Genomic DNA, 15530 nt, shown 5'->3' with positions numbered 1-15530 from the left:
CAGTTTTCTATTAAAAGCAAGGTTGTCTTTTTTAAATTTCATTTATTATAGCCTGATTTATAAAATGTGCTATTTGCATTTATAAAATTTTCATTTTAAACAATGTTTAAACTCAACCAAAAGGGGGAAAACATCAACATATGGTCATGGCAGAAAACAATCAGGAAAGGCAAAAAATGTAAATAGGCAAAAACAAAAGTAATTTTGCACAGTTTTCTTTTCCATTGTGCATGGTGGTTTTTCACTAAAGTTCCCCAGAGAAAACTGCTCAGAGACCAAACCCCTGCAGATGCTAAAAAGTGTGATTTTTTTAAATGCCATGAATCTCTGCCTAGAGATTTAACTCTATTATTAGCATCATGAGCTTCCCTGGTGGCTCAGAGGGTAAAGTGTCTGCCTGCAATGCGGGAGACCCGGGTTTGATCCCCGGGTCAGGAAGATCCCCTGGAGAAGGAAATCACAACCCATTCCTGTACTCTTGCCTAGAAAATCCCATGGACAGAGAAGCCTGGTAGGCTACCGCCCATGCAGTCAGTCGCAAAGAGTCGGAAACAACTGAGCGACTTCACTTTCACTTTTCATAAGCATCATGAGTTCCCCCCACCCCATGCCTGTAAAAAGGCATGATATTTATGGGAAAAGTTAAAGAAACAGATGTCACCACAATGTGGAAGACAAAAACACATGAGTTCATTAACAAACGGGTCACTCTAAACTATTGGTGCTTTTCAGAGACTTAAGCAAGATCGTTGCTGGTTCAGGAGAGATGCAAGACCCTGAGCTAGATACCCTTCAATGCAACTTTCCAGTCTAAGAGTCATAGCAGTATACTTATGAGGAAAAAAAAAAATACACACACACACACACACACAGTAGTATACTTATGAGGAAAAAAAAAATACACACACACACACACACACACACACTGGCTTTCTTGGTGTCTCAGAGGTAAAGATTCTGCCTACAATGCAGGAGGCAAAGAAATGTGGGTTCAATCCCTGAGTTGGGAAGATCCGCTGGAGGAGGAAATGGCAACCCACTCTAGTATTCTTGCCCAGAAAATCTCATGGAGAGAGGAACTTCGGGGACTGCAGTCCATGGGGTTACAAAGAGTTGGACCCAACTGAAGGACTGAGCATATACACACACACCATGTGTGTGTAAGACATAGAAAACATGCACACATAACATATATACACAGGGAAACAAAGGGGAAGAGAATGAGCTCATAAATAGACACAAATATTTAACTTAGCTTTCAAAGAATCCATGAAGATAGCTACGACCATTCCTTCCCATACAACAAACATGAACTGAAGTGAACCTAAGAACATGCAACTCCCGTCTACCACCAGAACAGCATAACAAAAATAAAATTCATGAGCTCTCACCCTACTGTGGAAACGTAAATTGGTACAACTACTTGAATACACTTCATAGCATCTATTCAAGCTGGATATATATGCATATTCTACAGTGGAGTAATTCCACTCCTCAGTATATACCCAAAAGGAACACTTACAGATATTCAGCAAAAGTCACATATGAGAACATTTGTAGATGCACCATTCATAATAGAATGAACTGGAGCTATACTTAACATCTTTAAGAGCCAAATGGATCGATTATGGAATATTTGCACAATGAAATATTCTGTAACAACAAGAACAAACAACCTGCAGCCATATGGTTCAATCTCACAAACACTGGGGATCAAATGGAAGCCAGGCAGAGCACTGGATTATCCATTCATGTCAAGTACAAAAACAGGCAAAACAAAGATAAGATGTTAAGATTCAGGATAGTGTTCACTCTGGTAGGGAGGATGGAAGTGACTGGAAAATGGTGATGCACTCCTGGGAGCTTATTATTTCTTATGTTTTGATCTGTTTGATCTAGTTCTTATATTTTGAACACACTGCCTACCTATGTGCATTCCATCTCTAAAGTTTGTGAACTGTACACTCAAAACACACATATAGAAATAGATACATATTTCAAAAAAGCAAATAAATTTCACAGCCCAAGTACTTAAACCAGGGCTTATCTCTTGAGTAAAAAGAAAATTATCTTGTTAAAATAAAAAAAAATCAACATTTCCAAAGAAGTAGGGGAAAAAAAATCACTAGAAAGCAATAATAAAAAATAACAAAGATGTAAAATATACAGCCTCCTTTTATATTAATGGCCAACATACACACCTCAGACATCAACCAAAGCACAAAGAACCATCAATACTCAACACAAAGGATATACTAGGCTGAAAACCACCACACTATTAACATTCAATGCAAAGCATCCCACTTTTCTCATAAGCACCCTGAGGGCAGAAGGAACAACAGAGCTCTCTTGAACCCCTGACCTCCTTTCCACACAGCCTTCTCTGAAGCTTTCTAATCCAACACACTCACTGGCTTTTTATTATGATAAAGCAATAATTGTAAACACAGGGTATGGCCTATTTGGGAAAAAACACTCACAATAAACCGTGACCTTGGCACTCTAACCTTTCCCGCATTTCACATTCCTTTCCGAACATGAGCATTTATAACATGCTACTTGAACACGGTGACACTCGGGCCGGCCAAATTGCTGTTCTATCACTGAAATGTAATGCCAGGAATTCAAGTAGTCAATGATTTGCGGGAGTCAACAGAGGCCAGCTTCTGATACCCAACAAACACATCCCACTGCTTGGAAGTCGGAAACCAGGCGGCTCCTTTTGCCTGCGGTGGCCACGGGGCAAGACCCCAGAGCCTTTCAAAGAGAGAACAGGCGTGAGAGCTGAGGGGAAGCTCATGGTAGCAGCCTCTCCGTGAGCCATCCAGGATGCTGGCCAGCCCAACAGAACCAAAAACTAGACAAATCCCACCTACAAACAGACTAATCCCTTATAACAGATATTTCAACTGTTGACATGGGATAACATGGATAGACCTAGAGTCTGTCATACAGAATGAAGTCAGAAAGAGAAAAATATCGTACATGAACGCATACATGCGGAATCTAGAAGCACGGTACAGACGATCTATTTGCAGGGCAGGAATAGAGATGAAGACATAGAGAACAGACACGTAGACGCAGGGTAGGAAGGGAGAGTGGGACAGATGGGAGATTAGGACTGACATAGATACGCTGTCAGGTAGCTAGAGGGAGCCTGCTGTAAGGCACATGGAGCTCAGCCCCGTGCTCTGTGACGACCCGGAGGGGTGAGATGGATGAGGGGCAGGAGGGAGGTCCAAGAGGGACGGGGTATATGTAACCAAAGAGCTGATTCATTTCATTGACGTGAACACACTGTGTTACTTTCACAGCAGAAAGTAACACAACAATGTGCAGCAATTATATTCCAATTAAAAAAAAAAAAAGAGGATGGTCTTTGGATCAGATGTAGGGCCCAAGAGCTATGTTCATCTTGGCAATTTAACTCTTGAAGCTTCAGTTTCCTTCTGGAGGATCTGGAAATAATGGCCCATATTTCAGGAAATCATCAGAAAAGTACCCGGGTACTTAGCAGAGTCCCTAGCCGTATGCTAAGTGCTCACTGAACAGCAATTATCACCAGACTGTAAGCTACGTGAGGGCAGGAATCATCTTACTTACCAAGTTACCCACAAAGGCTTCCTAATGAAGCCATGCTGGATCACAACACTTAGTTGCAACCAGCCTGCCTGACATTCCCCATTTCTCATTCCTGTTTTATTTTTGTATTATAACCATCAACTGAATGCATTCATTTATTATCTGTCTCTTTATCATCCAAAAAGGAATTTTTGTGATTTTATTTATCACCATACCCCAAGTGTCTCAAGACAGGGTCCACCACCTGAGAAGGACATTAAAATATTTTTAGTAAAAATGTCTAGCACAGTCAATGGCACACAGACGCTCAGCAGCTCTAATCTGAACATACCTTTTTAGCTTACAGAAATGTAAGTTAGCAAGAGAAAGCCTGAAATGATAAAAGCTCAGGAAATTCCTATGTGATGTTAACAGTTAAATTGCATTAGCTTACTTACAACACCCAATTTTGACTCCAATCGCCCTGATGCTCATAACTGTGCTTCTTTTTAAAGCTACTTTCTTTAAAACTTCAATAAAAGGAATTGTTTATAATCATCGATCAATAACCTAAAAAAGGCACAGATTCAAAAACTAAGAGAAGCTGCAAAGTGCTGAGTGCAGAGATTAAGTGCTAGTCTCTGTGATAATAAAAGCTTCCCAGCAAAGTTCTGAAAGACAAAGACCAAAGAATCTAAACCCCTTGACACCCAAATTTACCATAAAAACGGACAGAGATGAAACATAAATAGTTTGAAAAATTACTATGTTGAATACTTCTCTGTGCATTATGCTAATTTAAATATTGTATTAAATATTGTGTTTAATACTCAAGAAATGGCCAAGTATAACAGAGATATCTTCCACTCTTAATGGAACAGCTTTGATCATTGCCTCACTACCCAGCAAACGACCAGAAGACACGTGCTAATCACAGAACTCTGAACTTTCTGCCAGAGGCCAGGAAGAAAAGAGACACAAAGGCTCAAGAATGCCCATCCATGAACAAGATCCATCAGTAACCACCTTATCCTAACAGTTTCAAGGTATACATAGAACCAGGAAGCTCTAGGTCTGATCTTTTCTTTACTCAAGGCTATTTTAAAATACTAGTACAAATCATCAATCAAGAAGTACCTTATCTGGGGCTTCCCTGGTAGCTCAGTGGTACAGAGTCTGCCTGCCAATGCAGGGGACACGGGTTCGATCCCTGATCTGGAAAGATCCCATATGTGTGGACCAACTAAGCCTGTGTGCCCCACCTATTGAGCCCTCATGGTGCAGCTACTGAAGCCTGTGTGCCCTAGAACCCATGCGCTGCAACAAGAGAAACCACTGCAATGAGAAGCCTGCTCACTGCAACGAGAGAGTGGTCCCCACTTGCCACAACTAGAGAAAAGCCCGTGCATAGCAACAAAGACCCAGCACGGCCAAAAATAAATAAATTTTTTTAAAAAGGAAGAAGTACCATATCTAAGGTAAAGACCAGGGAAATAAAATTCCTGTGGATGCTCTGGCTTCCATCAGGAGACCCCAGGCCAGGCAGCTCACCTAGGAGGGCAGGCTCTGGGGTCAGACCTCCCGGGTGTGATTTCTGGCTCCACTTTTAGGAGCTATGAGAATGTGGTCAAGGTATTTAACACTGTTTCTCCATAGCCTCACCTGGAAACCACACACCCATCTCACTGGGCTTAAAAGAGACATCTGGAAAGTATTTAACCCAAGCAGATCAAGGAAAGGAGACGCTTTAAGCCTACCCTCCAGTCATCCATCTCAAACATATAGTGTGATGGGGGGGGAGTGACCGGGGGACAGGCACGTTCCCCACACATTTTCTCCCTAGAAGAGACATTTCTGTGAAGCACAATTCAAGACACTCTTTCATGATCTGCTTTCCTTTCCCTGTTTCTCTGAAAGCTTTGAACAAGAAAGTATTTCAAGTATAAGGTCAAATAAAGAGCGAGGCAAACTAGCGTGGTATTACTGCTGTTGGCCAAACATCCACGCTGGCCCCAAGCCAGCCCTCCTCACCCGCCCTCCATCTACCAGGGACTGCCCAGGCCAACACCCTTCCATTTTCCAAAAGGTCAAAAATCTGAGGGGGAAAAATGTGTGTATGCGGCCAAAATCTATCTCCCTCATATCTGATACCATAGTCTGGGGACAGAGTGTTAAAGGGTGAGATTCTCCTTTTATTATAATTTGGTACAGCCAGCTATACTCAAGGGCTTCATTAAAAATATTTCCAATACATTCTGTTTCCCCAACAAGCCCATAAGCATGCACCCACCTCAGCCTCTCCAAGCATCTCTCCTGTGGGACTACAGAGGGCTAAGACCATACCTGACCCATGGCTGAACCCCGGGGGTCAACCACAGGCCTGGCAAGAGCCACCCACCCAGCATTCAAATGTTCACACAGAAGTCACCCAAGCTTCCTGGTGACTCAGTGGTAAAGAATTCGCCTGCAATACAGGAGATGCTGGTTCAACCCCTGGATCAGGAAGATCCCCTGGAGAAGGAAATGACAACCGGCTCCAGTATTCTGGCCTGGGAAATCCCATGGACAGAGGAGTCTGGTGGGCTACAGTCCATGGGGTCGCAAAGAGTCAGACACAACTGAGCAATTAAACAACAAAAAGTCACCTAAAGCCATTCACAGAGCCAGTCTAGCAGATCAAGGACAAAGAGGTGGAAGAAACTGTCACCCCCAATGAGATAAAGCTTCACAGAGCTTACAACCAAATCCCACTTCTCTTTTTATGTTAGTCCTCCGTATTTTGACACATCTTTTCTTCAAAGTACTAACTTCTCACTGGTAGCACTGTAAGGCTCACTCTTCTCATGTTCTGCCCCAATCTCAAAACCCCCTAAGCACTGAATTCTCTGTGCCCCAAAACCATCCATCCCTCCTCTCAAATCCCAGCCCCCTCTCTGCCCACCTCAACCTCAAACACGGCTGTCTTACTGAAGCATCACACACGGAAGCGTGTGACTGAAACCTCGTGCTGGAATTTCTGATAGAAGATCTTTGCTTCTGGTATGATGGGAAAAGACTTCCTTACCTCCTGACAGGAGAGATGAACAGTGTGGTACCACCTGGACGACCTCCAGATTCTCTGACTACAAGGAATGCACCAGGAGACATATGTATAATGTCCTACCCCACCCCGTCTCCTCCCTGCCATACACACCCCCCCTTTTTCTCTCCCTAATCCTACAGTCCTGATGATCCCCTTTTCGAGGCCTCAGATAAGCCTCTACCTTTGTTCCTCAGAACAACTGCAACTCACTGGGGTGATTATGCCCCCAGGCATCCACTTCCTGAGGCCACTTCCCAGAGCAGGGCGTGGACCCAACCCTTGGAGTCAGGCTAGTCCTGCCCTGCCCTGGGCGGCACCAGCTGACCCGGTATGCCGCTGGGGAAACGGGCTTGACATGAGAGAAGCTGGGCTCACACGATACTTGGTCCTCCTCCAAGTCACCAAGTTATCCGTGCCCTCCAGTTGTTGCTTATGAAGTCTGGCCACCTGTTCACAACTTTTTTAAAAATGGCAAGAAATGAGGCCCTGAATCATGATTTCCTAAGTGGTCACCAGTAGAAAAAGTGTGTGGGCTGTATCTGCTTTCAATCTGTCAGATCTGTGTGCAGTGAGGGAGGAGGCGTGTGTGTGGCGGGGGGAGATGGCTGAGACCATTCAAGGCAGATCCTCTTCTCATAATCGCGGTGGCATCGTTTTCTCTAAGACAGGCTGCCTCCAAATGGGGGGGCGGGGGAGGAGGAAATCTTCGGGTTGTTCAGGCTATTGACTGAAATCTGAAGAAGCACAGTGAGAAAATGGGCTTCCCGGGTGGCTTAGATGGTAAAGAATCTGCCTGCAATGAGGGAGACCTGGGTTCGATCCCTGGGTCGGGAAGATGGAAGATCCCCTGGAGAAGGAAATAGCAACCCACTCCAGTATTCTTACCTGGAGAATTCCATGGACAGAGAAGCCTGGTGGGCTACAGTCCATGGGATTGCCAAGAATAATTTCTAACACAGCTGTATCTGAGGGAAGAGCCTATTTTTATTCCAAATGAAGGCTTTTAGGAATGCACCTGGTAATGGCTCCTTTTTCTATTAACAGATATTTTTATTCATGAGAACTCATCCAGTGCATCCCATAAAATCTTTCTCTAGTGACTGGCAAATACAAGGAGGAAGAGATGTGTGGACAAAAGTTAAAGATGAATTTTAGAATACTGTATTCTTTCCTTCTCTCAGAAAGTAAGCTGCATTTTTAAAAGTGAAGTTGAAATTCTTCCTTTCCTCCCACCTTCATCCCTAAAACTGAAACTGTATTCCATTTGACAATCTGCCAGTGATATGACACAAAAGTGACTCACAGCTTTTAATCTGCCATGGCTACAGAATGAGCTCTACCTGACTGTGGCAACTGTAAAAATGGCACTTGAGAAAATAACACCACATCTGGAGATAATTAGTGAGCACAAAGAGATAAACTTGATGACTTCTGTACTTACCTACGTGAGAAAAAACTCTTGGAAATTCAACAGTTTTTGCCCTAGCAACTGTAACACTTATTCCAAACATGACAAATGAGTAAGTACCCGCTCGTTAAAAATAATTTGTTATTAAATTTCATACCCCTCCCACATGCTACTAAGAATAGCTAAGTTTCACTTAAAGAGAAAGGGGGAAAAAGAAAAAAACATGCATTCCAAGACACTGGCACACATTCCCCCTTCAAAAATGAGACTGAACAGTGCTACCTCGGGAGCTGAAAGGGGGGTTTTGTTTCTCTTTCAACCACAGACTGTTTGCAAATCTTCTCTTCTACTTTTTTGGAATATGTTTGCTATTATATAAAACTGATTTCACAATTGAGACTCACACATGCATACCTCCGGTTAGATGGTAACCCAGAAACAGACAATTCCTGAATACAGAATTCAGTGTCCATGATGCACGCTCTTTGTACCAAATGGAATTATGTCCTTCAATTGTATCAAAGAATTGTATCAAATGCATTCAATTATACCAAATATATATCAATACTGATACTTAGCAATTATAGCAGAGGCTAGAGCTGGGTGTCAATTACAGACCTACCCATCATTTTACTTTTGTAGGTAACAATGCCAGGTAGCAGCAGTAATGGCAACAGTGGGTTTGGTTTTTAGACATGGAAGGTCTGAGACACATTACAGACAAAACAGAAATGTGAAGCAACTGGTAATTAGACATACCAGGAGGATGTTCAAGCTAGAAATCTAAGTTGGTGATATTAATATAATCTGGGGAGTTGTCAGTATAAAGTGTAAAGTCATAAAGCTACAATGAGACAAGTATAGCTAGACAAGAGGTCTAGGATTGACTGAGGTCTGGGAAACCCAACGCATAAGGGCTAGAAGTAGAGGAGAAACCAGCAAAGCAGAGAGAAGGACTAGCCGATGTGATGGGAGTGAACGGCAGAGGGAAGGAGCGACAGACGGAGGCAATAGGCCAAAATGTTATAGAGAGGCAAATGAGGATGAGTGCTAGGGAATTACTGCTATATTACTTTCTTAACCCTTATAATATCTTACACACATAGACACAATTACTAAATTACTAATTATTTCTTTCCAAAGGAAGAAAAAGAATGAAGTACTAACATCAACAAAAATCTCATCAAAACCACTAATGTTTCTAATGAGAGAATTTAAGAGAATACTGAGCTACATGGCTCAGGTGCCCTTGCAGACTTTTAAGTTCATGCTCAGCAGAGCCAATAAGAAAATTCCACTATTGTTATAAATCTTCTATACTGGAACAATAATGTGCCAAGTGAAGAACTTTTCAGGTCAGTATTTCTCAAACTGTGTATCATGAAGCATGAGAAACTAACAGAATGAATGGAGCATAAGGTCAAAACTTTTTGCCAAGTGTTGCATATTTTCTTCTTAAATATACATAATAGAAAATTGAAGTTCTGGTAAATCCTATAACAAGAGATCCATTTTACTTACACTAAGAAAAATTTGTCACATTTTTTGGCACAAATCTTAAGGGACTCTGATATTAATGAAGTATTTCCCAATTGTGTTCTGTTTAGCTCCACTTCATGCTTAATTATAACATGTATATTAATAATAATTGCCTTATTAAGCACTTTATATTAATCATTATGTTGACCATACTGCATTATCTCCTTTAATCCACACAATACTCTGATGATTTACAGAGAAGAAAACTGGGACTCCAAAGGCTTAAAGACTTTCCTAAAGTCACAAAGCTATTTAAGACTTGATGTGATCCATAGTTTTCATAGACTGAGAGCCATGAATTAAGATCCCTGACTTAGCAGTAATATAGTCACCCTTTCTACCTTAATATATTTTTAATAGCTTACTTCTTTCTTAATCCTAAAAAATAAGTCTTTCTGTAATACCCTGAAATATAAATGTCTCTCAATATTCTCTCCAAGTGTTGGCTCAAAATCTGTCTATTGCAGTAACACTTTCTCACCTAAATCTGTCCCTCAAAGAATGGCAAAAGCTCCCCATTACCACTTTTTCTGCCAAAATTTAGATAGGTATTGTACTGTCTTGAACATGCAACTCACTATGGGATTCTGCAGATAGAAAATTGTCAAAGCATTTTATGAAATTCTTCTAAGTAAATCAAATATACCACAATAATTCTCAGAGAAATGCAAGGCAGAGATTACCTATTCTTACCACAGCTAAACCTTTATGAGTATGGTTTCTATAAGGCAAGTATCCATCAAATATAAATAAAAAGATTATAAATTAAGCATAAACAAGATTAAATGGGAAAACATTTTGGTTGATTTCCTGAGGTATATTTTCTGACCTAAAAAAAAAAACCAAAAAAGAGAACTATATCTACCTTCAAATTTGTGAAAATTAAACAAAATATATTTAAAGTGCTTAACACATAAATACTTATTTTCTTTCTGATGAACATGAAAGCATAAGGTATAAATTCTTATTAGTTAGTTATTACATCATTACACCAATTCCTTAGCTGTAGTTTATATTAAACATGATATATGTATATAATACAAACCCACACTGTCAAGGAAGTATATCCCAAACTATTGATTCAACTACACATTCAAAAAAGTCTCCATGTTGCTTATATGTACATTATTCTCCCTTGCCTATAGGTGAGACTTGTTTCAAAATTTTAATTTCCACCATGGGAAAAATCAGTACCACGCCCCCCCAAAAAAAATCTCTAGCCCAAGTTCACCATAAATCACTTTTGAACTAAATTTTGTCTGTCCTAGATAAGCCTCTTTTATCTTAGTGTTTAAAAAAAAAAAAAATCACTAAATTTCTCACAATTTTATTTAACCCAAAGGTTCACAGGGGCAACACAAATTTAAAACTGAGTTTCTTGACAGTATTACCCTTTTGAACCTTACAATTCTTCTTTGTGGGGGATTATCCTGGGCATTGTAGGATGTCAAACAGCATTCTCGGCTTTATTCACTAGATACCTCCCCTCACCCTAGTCAGTATAATCGGAAATGTCTAAGATGTTACCAAATATCCCCCCGGGGGAACGGAGGGAGCAAAACTGCCCACAGTTGAGAACCACAGTTCCACAGATCCACAGTTTCAGAGGATCTAAGAATTTAATGAATTCCTCTTCATAAAGTATACTTAAGGTTCCATGGGCCTTAAATTAGCTGAAACCAAAACCAATCTATCTCACTGGTAGATGTAAATGAAGTATGAGGAATGGACTAATTGTCCGAGAAAGATAAAATATTAAATTGAAAACATATTATGATTTATCTTCCTTGCAATTTGTATAAAGCTGCCTTTTATTAGAGAATTAATACCGTGCATTATTTTAAATTTTCCATTTACACCTTCCATTGATATGCCATTTCTTTCTTAGTCTTCCATATAACACTTCAAATTTCAGATTATCAAAATATCACCATTCACTTTGTATGAGTCACCGAAAAAGAATGGACATGCTTCAAAGGAATACTATAATTACTTCCAAATTCAGATTAATATAACCCTGCCTTCTTCAATTAACTTTCAAGTTCAATACACATTCAATCCCGATGTCCCTCAGAGAAGTTGACATTTCTTACAGTCAATTTCAATTTTCCCACTTTATTTGTGAATACCTTTTGAAACTTCCAAGACTAATGAATCTAATGAGTTTTTTCTTCTTCTCTCTGCCTTCCACTACATTCAGTCTGAACCGGATTCAAATAATACTTACCAGGCAAGTTTTCTCAGATATGCTTTTAATATTCTCACTGGCATTATCTCAGCCCAGAATTTAAATTTAATATCTTTTTGAGTGCACATTATCATCTAATCCCCAAGCCTATTCATCCTTTCACATGCTTTGCACTGGTGAAGGGCACCAAATTTCAGAGCCAGAAATCTAAGACCTAAGCCAAACAACATCTCCCTCAAACTCTCACTTCCCCACCAACCAAATCCTATCAATTCTAGCTCCTCAATGTCTCTGTGGTGGTTGAGTTGCTAAGTCGTGTCTGACTCTTGCAACCCCACATGGACTGTAGCCTGCCAAACTCCTCTATCCATGGGATTCTCCAGGCAAGATTACTGGAGTCGGTTGCCATTTCCTTCTGTAGGAAATCTTCCCAACCCAAGGATCGGACCCAGGTCTCCTGCATTTCAGGCAGATTCTTTGCCGACTAAGCTAGGAGGGAACCCCTCTGGAATTCACCTTTTCTCACTCAGGTGTATTTCTCTTTGGTCTTCACCCACTGCTCCTCCTCCTCCCCAGAGATTCCCAAAAAACCTTCTTAAAATAGAATCCTCTCTCTGTCTCCTATCTTGAAATTCTTTTTTTCTTATGGTTTATTTCCTCAAGTAAAGTTCAAAATATGGCATTTACATTCATCGTCTGCCTTCTCTCAGCCACCACATTTATTGGCCTGCCCCGGCATAAGCCCAACACTCTTTATAAAACGACCCTAGCACTCTCTCAATTGTCGTGAACTCTCCCACCTCCACGTTAAGAGATCATAGGAGGTTTTCGCTACCTGGAAGGCCCTTGACTGTTCTCCATTTTTGAACTGTTTGTTCTTTCAGATTAAACTCAAATGTCACCAGCCTCCGAAGCTTTCCTATCTTCTAGAGGCTTCTCTCATGTTAGCCTGTGGGTACTCCCATCGCTCTTAAAAGTGTCAGTTGCTCAGTCAAGTCCAACTCTTTGTGACCCCATGGACAGTGGAACCTGCTAGGCTCCTGTGTCCATGGAATTTTCCAGGCAAGAATACGGGGGGGGGGGGGGGGGGGGGGGGGGCAGGGATGAGGGTTGCCATTCCCTTCTCCAGGAGATCTTCCTGACCCAGGGATCAAGCCCAGCATTCTTTATCTAAGAATGCAGGTGGATTCTTTACCATCTGAGCCACCAGGGAAGCCCAAAATAAAAGTGCTATTTGATCAGTCAAGGTTGATTCTACACGGCCCCATGGACTGTAGCCCACCAGGCTCCTCTGTCCAGGGAACTCTCCAATCAAGAATACTGGAGTGGGTAGCCAGTCCCTTTTCCAGGGGATCTTCCTGACCAAGGGATCGAACCAGGCCTCCTGCATTGAAGGCAGATACTTTACCATCTGAACCACCAGGGAAGCTCTTAAAGCACTCCATTAAATTCTCTTCCCAGCCTCTCCCACAAGACTGTGAACTTCATGGATTGTGAACTTCATGAAATCAGAGACAGAATTCTGTTCATCTCTGGCTAAGTACTTAAAATACAGGCACTAAAATACCATCAGGAAGAAAAGACTAATCTTCAGCCTCTTCTAAAAATCTACCCTACCATCACATAGAATCCTATCTAAGGGGCCATTTTTGACCACAACATTTACTCCCTCTCATTCTCACTAAATCATAGGGCTCTCCAGGCTTTATCTTGAATTAATTTTAGTTACATCTCCATTTCCATCTTTCAGTCATTTCCTATTGCATCCTGTTCTGACTTCAGTCAAACAAGTCTAACACAACAGGACCAGTTTACCCTCACTCCAGAGCTAAATATATTCTATTCCTTCAGCCTCAAATGCCCAGAAATTGTCACATATTTAACCCTTAAATGTCAAATTCCAGGAAACTCCCATAGGACAATGCCATGTCCCTGAAACACTTTAGAGACCCAGTAGATCCTACAAATATAGAGCCATACCATTATTCATCCACTTATATCCATTACTGACATTAATATACTTTGTGTATTTGTCTCACTGCCTTCAAAGTTAACACTTGAGATCTATTTTCCCTTCATAAACATTATTCATATACAGCTGACCCTTGAACAATACTGAACTTGTAGTACTATTCTGCTCAGTTCAGTCGCTCAGTCGTGTCTGACTCTTTGTGACCCCATGGACCACAGCACACCAGGCCTCCCTATCCATCACCAACTTCCAGAGTTTACCCAAACTCATGTCTATTGAGTCAGTGATGCCAACCAACCATCTCATCCTGTCATCCCCTTCTCCTCCTGCCTTCAATCTTTCCCAACATCAGGGTCTTTTCAAATGAGTCAGCTATTCGCATCAGGTGGCCAAAGTATCACATGTTAATCTCCTGTTTGTTTTTTTTTTACAACACAAAATTTCTTTATATACTCAGAACTGGATTAGATGTTTCAAACCCCATTTAATTTTATTTTTTTAATCACTCATAATTTATTTCTTATATTTTATAATTTTGATTATTTTTCCTTCACATTATAATCATTATCTACCTCTCTTTTTTATAATCTAAGTGTCAAAATGAACCTGGCAGACCATATTAAAACACAATAACTATAAATTACTTGCCTTTAGTATGCAAAATACTTTGATGGTATGGAAGTTGCATTCTGAGGTATATTTATGCCATTTTGTTTTTGTTTTTGTTTTGTTTTTTGCCATTTTGTTTTTGATGCATGGGAAAAGTTGCTTCAAAAATTTATAGTTTTCTAGGACATTCCCTATATCTCCCCTTTATGATACATTTTTTTTTAGGTTAACGAGCAAAGTCTCTTAAAATGTAAGTACTCCAGAAGGAATAATAATTCGAGATGCCTATTTACTAATTTGGTAAAGAGCCTGATAGCTGATTTAGAATAAAGCTGATGGTGTCTAGTTCTCTGATGGACCCAGAGGGTTTCTAAGACAATAGGTATATACTCACAGGTAGTTGTGCCAATCAGTAGGAGTGCGTTGAAGAAAAAATGTTTTTTGTCCAGGGCTGGTATCACATTTTATATTTTCCCCATGCTCATCTGTATTATCTACATTTTGGAAAATTTGTTGATTGTATACTAAAAGATTCTTTTTGTTACATGGTAAATTTATTCTATTGTTATTAATTTAGATGGAGAGAATAATATAATAATATAGTAGAATTTCATGAGGAAGACTTGGATTTATACCTAAGATTTATGTAAGTCAGAGAATAATAACCATTTTAAAAATACTATTGCATCCTGTACTGTAGTAGTATGCATTTAGTGAAAACACTCCACATGTAAATGGACCCTCATAGTTTGAATTTATGCTGCTCAGAGGTCAACTATACTGGAGATTTTGCTGATTATCTATTTAAGATGAAGTAAAAATATCCTATATTCTTAGGATAATAATGATAATAATAATAATACCTTCTCTTTGAATGGTTCCCACTGATTTATCCCCTAGGATAGAGATTCTCAAACCAAAGTCTCCACACCATCAATATGTACATTACCACAGAACTTGTTAGAAATAAAAGTCCTCAAACCCAACTCCATACCTAATGAATCAGCAACCCTGGGGTTAGGAGTCCAGGAATCTGGGCTCTCCAGGTGATTCTGAAGCATGCGAGTGATTGAGAATCACTGCCCTAGAAATATACCAAAGTTAAAACTACAGCTTAACTGAAACTATAGCTTCAACTCGTTTAGCTACTTCTCTGAAAAAGGAAGTTCAA

At 40.3% G+C, this 15530-nt stretch overlaps 1 protein-coding gene and 1 long non-coding RNA gene across 7 annotated transcripts in view; both read right to left on the bottom strand.

Moving 5' to 3' along the window:
• The window catches only part of LMO7 (LIM domain 7), a 212263-nt gene that overhangs the window by 66597 nt on the left and 130136 nt on the right, over positions 1 to 15530 (bottom strand). The gene's annotated exons all lie outside the window — the stretch shown is intronic.
• Positions 14 to 6663, bottom strand: LOC133049578 (uncharacterized). Its single transcript, XR_009691399.1, has 3 exons — positions 6529 to 6663; positions 4020 to 4131; positions 14 to 2603 (listed from the first exon to the last, which is right to left on the bottom strand). It is a non-coding gene; the product is annotated as an uncharacterized LOC133049578 (long non-coding RNA).

This window comes from Dama dama, chromosome 30 (assembly GCF_033118175.1).
Source record: "Dama dama isolate Ldn47 chromosome 30, ASM3311817v1, whole genome shotgun sequence".
In the NCBI taxonomy this organism is placed as follows: Eukaryota; Metazoa; Chordata; class Mammalia; order Artiodactyla; family Cervidae; genus Dama; species Dama dama.
The sequence above is the reverse complement of the archived record's forward strand: the minus strand, read 5'-3'. Positions and strand labels throughout refer to the sequence as shown.